Here is a 9062-nt window from a genome sequence, read left to right on the forward strand (position 1 = left end):
AACAGAATTAGGTCCAACTAGCAAATTGTAATCAATATTAGAATAACATTAAGAGGAAATAAACAGGAAAAACAGACTTATACTAACTTCCTTCTCTGGCACATGTAAGCCAAATTCTTTTAATCTATTATATCCACATATAATAGTAGAACTCATACGCAAACATAGAGAAAGCCAAGAACCATATTAAGGAAGTTTGCTAAAACTATTCAGAATTGCCCGATCACCCGATAAATAACAAAATACTCTCCGAGTGGCTATACAGCTTCAGCATCATTTCAGATTTCAGCCATGAAATCATTTCAGATTTCCATCCTCAGAACATCCAGCCAGCACTTGTCAGAACCATTTATATTTGACGTGTATATTTGAATAGCTCTAAGCTGCATACAGAATACATTGTTGTAATGGACGTTGATCTTCTGGTAAGTGCTTTTCTAGTTAATCCAAGGGATATATAAAGGAAATAAATTGGAGGAAGCCCTGGTGAATCCTTCAGTTCATTCACTGACTCCCTGTTTTTCACATAGTAGAATCCAGTTGCTTAAGGGTATCTAAAGAAAGATACCAAAAAAATAAATAAAATTCATTTACAAAGTTATATATATTGTGATACAAAGCCTATATCTCTTGACCTTTGTATCTTCATGGTGAGGGTGCAGAAAGGAAATACCTTATTTGTCCTGTAGGACTGATTGAAGAAAGCCTATCAGTACAGATAGTCCTCATGTGGTGACCACACTTGGGACCGGCAACTCAGTAGTTAAGTGAAATGGTCACTAAGTGAAACTGTGACTGTGCTTATGAACTTACTTCAGCTTTCCTTTGCTTTACAGACCTGTGAAAGTCATAAATATGAGGATTGGTTGTAAAGTTACTTTTTCATCACTGTTGTAATGGTCATTAAACAAGGCAGTTGCTAAATGAGGACTACCTGTATTAACTATCCAATCAAGGACACCAGAGCAGAGAGAAAGAGGAGAAGATAATCCCCCGCTTACTAATGCCACACTTTTTTTCCCTTTTTTTTGCATATAGTTTTTATTAAAGATTTTTTTAAAATAAAAGCCATAAGCGAAAATTAAAAAATAAGGAAAAATAGTGCGTAGTGAGAAAAGAAAATAGAAAAAGAAAAAAAGAAATAGAAATAGAAAAGGAAATAGAAAGGGAAAAGAAAAAAAGAAAAGAAAAAAAAAGGAAAAAAGATTATAAAGAAGTGGCTTCTGATCTTCTTGACAGTGGTTATAGATACATTTATATTTTGTCCTCTCTCTCTAAGGTGACATCATAGTTTCCTTCTTTCCATAAGCTACCCTTTCTAATCTTCAAACCCATAAATCACAAGTTCATTTTTCTCTTTTTTCAGCAAAAAGTCCATAAGGGGTTTCCAGTCACTAATAAATGATCTTTTTCTAATCAAACAAGTTAATTTTGCCATCTCTGCTAGTTCTGTCAACTTCACCAACCATTCCTCCATTGTGGATATTTCAGAATCTTTTCATTTTTGTGCATATAGTAGTCTTGCAGCAATAATCATATATAACAATAATCTTCCATGGCTCTTTTCTAATTGACTACCCATTAATCTCATCAACAACAGCAACAACAAAAATCGTGTTTCAGTTGAGTATTTATCTTTAAAATTCTTACTAACTCTACTCCTAATGCCTCTCCTGGTCAGTAGAAAAAAAAGTTCAAAGGATCTGTGCTTCTGAAATTGCATCTTCAACACCATCTAACTTTGAATGACTCAGGATGAAATCAGGGCACGATTCTTTAAATATGCATATCGCATATAGCAGGTGTCAAAAGCTATACATTTTCTGCATTTTATTTGAAAGAATAAGCTTTGTAGAATATATATTTGGACTTCATGTTCATTAGCATGATTTATATTCCACCTCTCAGCAAAGGCCCTCAAGGCTACTTACAAAACCTAATAAATCCTGATAAATGGATAAAGCAGCAAATAAACTGTAAGAGAAACACAGCCATTAAACCTGATGCAAAGGTTCTCAATGTCATAACTCACCACCCAGAATTGTGACGCCCACAAAATCAATCAATCAATCAATCAATAAACAAGCAAACCTTGTCTTTCCTCTACTCCCTAAGAGAATAGGAGGGATTTGCCTGGGATTAAAACAATATTTGTTTATTGCTTTAAATATTCAGGTATTATTTCTTGTTTTTAAAAATCTCAGATAAAGCCATGAATGTCCCAGGAGAACATGGCAAGAGGGAACACATCTCAGAGTTGGAATGTCATGACAGAAAAGCCCATTTGTTCTGATGTGGTCATGGTAGGAATACCCTTAGATAGGCCTCTGATCTGAAAATTGTCTCAACTGATAGAAAAGTTTATATGGAACAGTGCACTTTTTACATACACTAGATTTAAATGAAGTATTTTAGGCTTTCACAGAACAAATTGGTCCTGTATGTAGAGTAGAAGCAAATGGAGACTTTTTCACATTCAGATGACATGGTTACTAAGTCTGAAGATCATTCCATCCATATCTATTGAGTTTCAGGAAAGTTTCCTAAGGTACAAATAAGATACTACTCTAGGCACATTCAACTTAAGCACTCCTAACATTTGCTTACTGCATCTGTTTACCACTTCCTTTATAAACACATTTCATAAAGATTTACTATTTTAAATAATTATTGAAATTCAGTGATATTAATATAAAAGATGTTCACTAAAACGGTGGGGAGCAAGGGAGAGAAAAAGGAAAACAAAAGCAAAATAAGGTGTTCATCCATTATGTTCCCTAAGAAAGACCTGTATAAATATATAGGGCTTCAATATTTTTGAAAGGGCATATTAGAAGATGCTTCCTGGATCTGAGGGGAGAGAGCATCCCACCACAGAGAAATTCTGGCTATGAATCGCCACAAGACAACTTTCTGTCAGTTGCAGCACACTTTGTAGGATATGGAACAGGATTTCCTCTGATGAATGATGTGATAATCTTAGTCTCTCATGAGAAAAGCAGTGGATTGGGCATCTTGATCTCAAGATGTTAGCACCTTATATGTCAGAAGCAGAACTTAGACTCTGATTTGATAGCTAATTGAAAAATGGTACAGTTGCTTCCGCAAAGTTGTGATACGTGCATGGTCAGAATTGTCATCCATAAAGTTAAACCACAGCAAAAAAATGTTTTTACTGTTTTACTGATCTTACCCATTTTTGCCATTAGAGAAGGATGCTGAACAACCCATGGCATGAGTTCAACACCTACATTTAGTATATCTAGATTTTGTTAAAGAATTTAGGAATATTCTCTACTGATATGCATACTTCAGAAAAGGCCTTCTCTCAAATTATGGTGAATTTCTTCATGAGTCAAAGGTTCAGTAATACAGGTCTTGGCCTCAAAAGTTTTCTAGCATAGGAGCCATCCAGCTGCTGCTCTTTGTAACTTTCAGCAAAATCTTTAGTTTACAAATTGAAAGCCATTACCCTGTGTCCCTATGACCTCCTTAAGAGCAGCCAGGAACCTCCTTATTAGTTTTGATTTTCAGTTTTCCATAATTCCTTTGTTTACATCAATGGCCTCAATCTTGCCTATTCCTCTGTCACCTGTAACTTTTTCCAGTCATCCTCTAAATGATCATAGTACCTTTGAGTTTCAGATTACTACAAACCCCACCACCCCCAGCATCTCTAGGAAGCATGATAAAAAATTAGGATGCTCAGATTCTAATTTACAAACTCTTGAAGTACCGCATGTTGCTCAGCCCTGCATCACTGTATTCTAATCTGATGTTATTAGAATATGGAAAATATTACCAACTCTTTCTAAAAAGAAAAGGGACCATATCTGGCACAATTATAATAATTTGAACTGTGCATTAATGTTGGATTTAAGAGCATTGTCAGCCTTCTATTTGAACTGTGAGAGTACAAGCCACCCAAAAGAGGTTGTCCCACTTTTGAGATTTAATAAACTATTAAGCAATAGTACCTTGAAATTTTCTTGACTGAGATTAAGTGTACAAATTCCCATCCAGCCTATAACAGCTATTATGATGAAGTGGTTGAAGTGTTAGAGTAGGGCTGAGGAAAGTCAACTTCAAATCCTCTTCCAGCAATACCACTGGGTGGGTGACTTTCAGCCAATCTATCAATGCATCCAATTTCACATGATCTTTATGGTGGTACAAAGTAATAACCGAGAGTTCCAGGAAGAAAAGCAGGCTCTAAATCTAATGAATAAACACATATATTATTCTAGGCATCTCCATCAGATGTCCACAATAACATGCTGTATAGTTTAGATGAAAATACATTAAAAGTTAACTGAAACCCACATCCAAAAACTCATCCATCAGTGCGCTGTTGACCATCTTCTGTTATGTTATCTATTGCCTCCTAGTCTCCAGAGAGTAACAGAGAAGCCTTCCTGAATCTGATGTCCTCCACTTCTGTTGCATTTCAATTCCCAGCAAGGATGGAGACCAGCAGGTTTGGAGAAGCTGTGTAGAGCTTTATTAGATCCATTAAGCCACTTACTTTCTCAGGCAAGAAAGTACTCAGAATCATTCAGAACCAATTACTTATCCTTTAATTAAGATCTACTTTTGCTTTGAATGTTTAAAACACATTAATTGGCCATTGGGAATCTAGTAAACAGGGCGAAAAAGTGATGGCTTTATAAAGACTGAAATCAGCTGATTGCTGCCCTAAAAAAGTCTTCAGCAATAGTTACTTAAGCTGAATAGAATAATGTTAAAGGCCAAAAATTGAATGTTAATTATTATAAAATGTCAACATTATGTGCTTCAACAATCCTCCTCATTGTTTTCTATTCCATGGGTTCCTCTGCTCCCTAAATATGAAAGCAGTACTTTTTTTGCGTTTTAAAAATAACATTGTTCTGTAGAATGTTCTGGATGAGGTTAATCAATATTCCAGTGTGGAATATGAAAAGTGTATCTTATTAAGACAAATAATTTCCACAAACATTCTCCTGAAGCTCTGAAAGCTGATAATATGCTTTCAAATTATGGATGGGTATATAAATTGCCATTTGAAGTTGCATGTGATAAACTATAATACAGAAACTGTGTGTGCGTGCACACATGCACACAGAGTGGATTAAAGTAACCTAAATTGAAGCATTTCTTGGTTGTTGTTTTTTTCCTTATAGACTATTGCAGAGAGAGGAAAACAAAATCATGTTGTTGCCAAGAATTGTTATGTTTATTTGGAAAATATTACAAATGCTATTTTTAAATATAATCATTAAAACAAACCTAATCCTAATCTCCCCAAAGACTGTTTTTTTGTTCTTTAATGAAGATTATCTTTTTAATTACATTTTGATAGAAATATAAGTAAATCTGACATTGTCTGAATACATATTGCAGTTTATTACAGTAAACTAATTCCTAGGATGTTTGACATATAGTACTTGTTGATGTCAATGGAAACTACTCAAGATTCTTCTCTTCTCATTGCACTGAATCATGGAACTGACCTTGCTTGTTATATTCAGAAGTAAAATCATCACTAATGTTTTCCAGAGGTACCTGAAGTAGTACAGTGGGTGTAACACTTCCCGAGCATGTGCAGTATTGCTGGTTTGAACCCCAGCAGAAATGCATGGGCTATTTTTAATTGCTTTTTTCTTTCCACGAACTACCTTTTTTTTTTTTAATGAAATCCAGTGCTGCAGTTTCATTGCTTTTATCCCCTCAAATTGGGCATTGGATTTATAAAGAGGAGGAGGAGAAGGAGGAAGAGGAGAAAAGGTAGGTAGCTCAGGGAATGAAAAATAGTAATTTAAACGCACAGCCTTCCAGGCTTCAAACCAGCAATATTCCATATGCTAGGCAAGTATTATAACCACTGTGTTATTGCAGAACTACTGTTAATGGTAACTCTAAAAGATTAGAAACCAACAAGTGGCAAAAAAGGATTTTGTTTTCTATTTTTTTTTAAATTTATTTATTTATTTCAAAACTGTTTGCGGTGCTTGAATGTACCTACATTTTGGTGTTTTAACCTTGTATATATAAAAATGTCCAGTAGGACCCATCCACTCACAGGAAGGAAGGAAAGTGATTGGCAGCCACTTTCTAGAAAGCAAAATTGGGAGGACACTGGAGAATTGTCCAGTGGGAAGGTGCGGTAGCCCACAGTATGGTCTGAAACTTGTTCAGCTGTTCCCAAAGTGCCTTAGTCCAGACAGGATTTTCCATAGCCAGTTTAGAGTCAAGATGAGCACAAGACAAGAGCCTTGCCTTTTTAGAGATGCCCATAGTGCGGCCCTATGTGCAAGGTTGATGCCATATATGATGACTTGCATAAACATGGGGAAAAGCACAGAAATGGAAAAGGAGGATGCAAATTAAAGCTATGTAATAACAGAAACCAGGCTGTTGTCTTGCCTTTGGTGTGAAGGGAGACGGTGTATGGGCACAATAAATGTCATTGTTTGTGGTACATGGTGTGAACATCTGTATTTAGGAAGGGTTAGAGTCCCGTTAGCAGAAAAGAATGTAGAGGTGCCAGGATAGCCATGGTAAGGTTATCCCATAATATTATGTTACATTCTGGTGAAGGAGAAAAATTACCCATGACCCAATTTATGAGTGGAGTTCACACAATCTGCTTGAGCCAAGACTTTTTTTTTTTTTAACAGTGCTGGGGACAGGCCACAAAGTTCTGCCCACTGAAGGAAGGTACAAACAACCTTTATACAGTTGTACAATAAATGCTGACCAGTAATGATGTCAATTGCTAATCATAACATGGGTTAGATGTTCTGCTTACAGGGAGATAAGCAGAAAGTAAAGTAGAGTCAGTTTTTGTGGTTAGTTACTTATGAGTAAAATGCAAGCGCTGATTTAAGAAAATGTGTGAGCCAGCATCTGCAAATGCCTCTGCAAGCTTATATATATATATGTATATGTATATGTATACGTATTTCAGATTTTGTAACCACCCATCTCTCTCAAAAGAGGGACTCTGGGCAGTTTACAATAAAACTAAAACTAAATACAGATTAAAATACAATCAAACCAGTACCTTTTATATATGTATATGTATATGTATATGTGTATGTGTATATGTGTATATGTATATATTCATATACATATAAAATTTAATGAGTATATTTAAGGAGGCTTACTTGAGTTCAGAGGCTTTGGTAGTTTAGAGGTCCTGTTCAGGTATTTGTTTTACTCCCTCACCAGCTGTAAAGGTCACAGTATGATTTACATTGTTTTCTTTGTCATTCCTATGTAATAGTTCTGGAGATATATAATCCATGATCTTGCTTAGTTCAGGGCTCTTTTGCCTTCTTGTGGCTTTGATCACTGTAGTTGTGGATGCCAATAAAAGATATTTTGTTGCATCTATCATCAAAAAATTTGGTTCCTTACTGAAGTGGGCATTTTTCCCAAAACACCCTGGGATTCCCAGCATTAGCTGCCATTGCTCCCATGGCATGCCACTTGGATCCCACCCATAAAAGAAAAGATTGCTATAATACTCTTTACTCAAGGGCATTAGAGCTGAAGCAAACCACAGTTGAGGATGTTATAGAAAAACAGAAGGGGACCAAATGAAGTACATTCTGTAAAGACTGCATATATTTTCTAATTCATCAGTAGCATATACGGTTCACCGTAAAAAAAAAGAAGCAAACACATTTGCATAGCTACTATCTTTTAAACTGTCTTTAGAGTTGTTGTTGTTGTTTCATCAAACTTTAGCCCATATCTAAGCAAGATGGTGACTTGAGTTTGTCATGGCTGGACAAGGTGTTCAGAAGGCATTCAGAATATTTTAAGGGCTGTTTATTCTTGTCCTTCTCCCACTGTGTCTTGCTTTCAGGTAGATTAATCTCTATGCTTTTTTGGCGGCACTCTTTCCTCTTTCTGGAAAATGAATTTCTCCTGGCTCCTAACAGGCAAATATGCTTAGAAAGGAGGGGGAATATTTCTGGCCAAAATATACATCCACCAAGAGGGAAAGACTGCAAGCAGAAATATCCTTTGGGATGCTCCTAGTCTGAGGTAAATAATTATTTCAAAGGGAAAAAAAGTTATACTGTCATGTTTAAACCTGATTCAGGAAATCATTAAAAATCTGATTCAGAGCAAGGAACAAGCTTATTGGTGGGTTACCAAAAGTCACTCAGCAAGTCAGAAAAAGGCTGTGATGCTCAGATTGCACAGAATGTTGTCCTCTTGATTCTGATAAGACCAAGAATGCTTCAAGGTGGAAAGCCTCTACTGTCAATGACTGTTTTCCCACCATAAACTAAAAAGCATAATTCTCACCTGAGAAGGCCTAGAGCAACCACAGTTCCAACCTAGCAGCTTCCAGGTAAGATAAAATCATTCACTTGCTTTGTTTACCTCAGTATTAGTCATATTCACTTCCTCCATCCTAGCAATTTATCCTTGGCTGTAGCTGGGGCTCAAGGGGATTATAATTCAAAATATCTGGAGACTACAAGGTACAGAAATACTGTCTAAAGCAGTGTTTCTCAACCTCAGCAACTTAAAGAGGTATGGACTTCAACACCCAGAATTGCCAAGTCCACACTTCTGAAAGTTGCTGAAGTTGAAAGACTGGTCTAACATATATTAATTGACAGCAGCTCTTCAGAATTTTAGACAAAGGACTTTTCCAAAGGGTTTCTCCAGATCAGGTGTTGAACATGATCATGGAAAGCATCTGCTGAACTGGTAAACAGCAGTCTTTTCCCAAGACAAGGTACTGTATTTCTAAAATTAGAGCTTTGAACAATTTTGAAGGAGCATTTGAATTTGATGAAGCTTCAAAGCAGCTCTTCTTTAAAGACCTTTTCAAACTGGTTCAATCTAGATGGGCTTCTAGAAATGTATTCTTGCTCCTTTCCACTGGCAGGGGCGGGGGATCAGTAGTTGAATCAAATGGGCCAATTTTAATATTTTGATTCAGGGCATCAAGGAAAGTTGGCATCATTTTACACAGAACTTTTGCCAGCCCAAACTTTTTGTTTCAGAAATAAGATCTCCCAGCTTCTTCAGATAGATAGTTCTGTTGTTGACAC

At 36.2% G+C, this 9062-nt stretch overlaps 1 long non-coding RNA gene across 1 annotated transcript; it reads right to left on the reverse strand.

The window, feature by feature from the left end:
• Positions 1 to 336: 336 nt before the first annotated feature.
• On the reverse strand, positions 337 to 7248 carry LOC134495024 (uncharacterized). The gene is made up of 2 exons (XR_010067742.1): positions 7149 to 7248; positions 337 to 554 (listed from the first exon to the last, which is right to left on the reverse strand). It is a non-coding gene; the product is annotated as an uncharacterized LOC134495024 (long non-coding RNA).
• Positions 7249 to 9062: the final 1814 nt, after the last annotated feature.

This window comes from Candoia aspera, chromosome 3 (assembly GCF_035149785.1).
Source record: "Candoia aspera isolate rCanAsp1 chromosome 3, rCanAsp1.hap2, whole genome shotgun sequence".
In the NCBI taxonomy this organism is placed as follows: Eukaryota; Metazoa; Chordata; class Lepidosauria; order Squamata; family Boidae; genus Candoia; species Candoia aspera.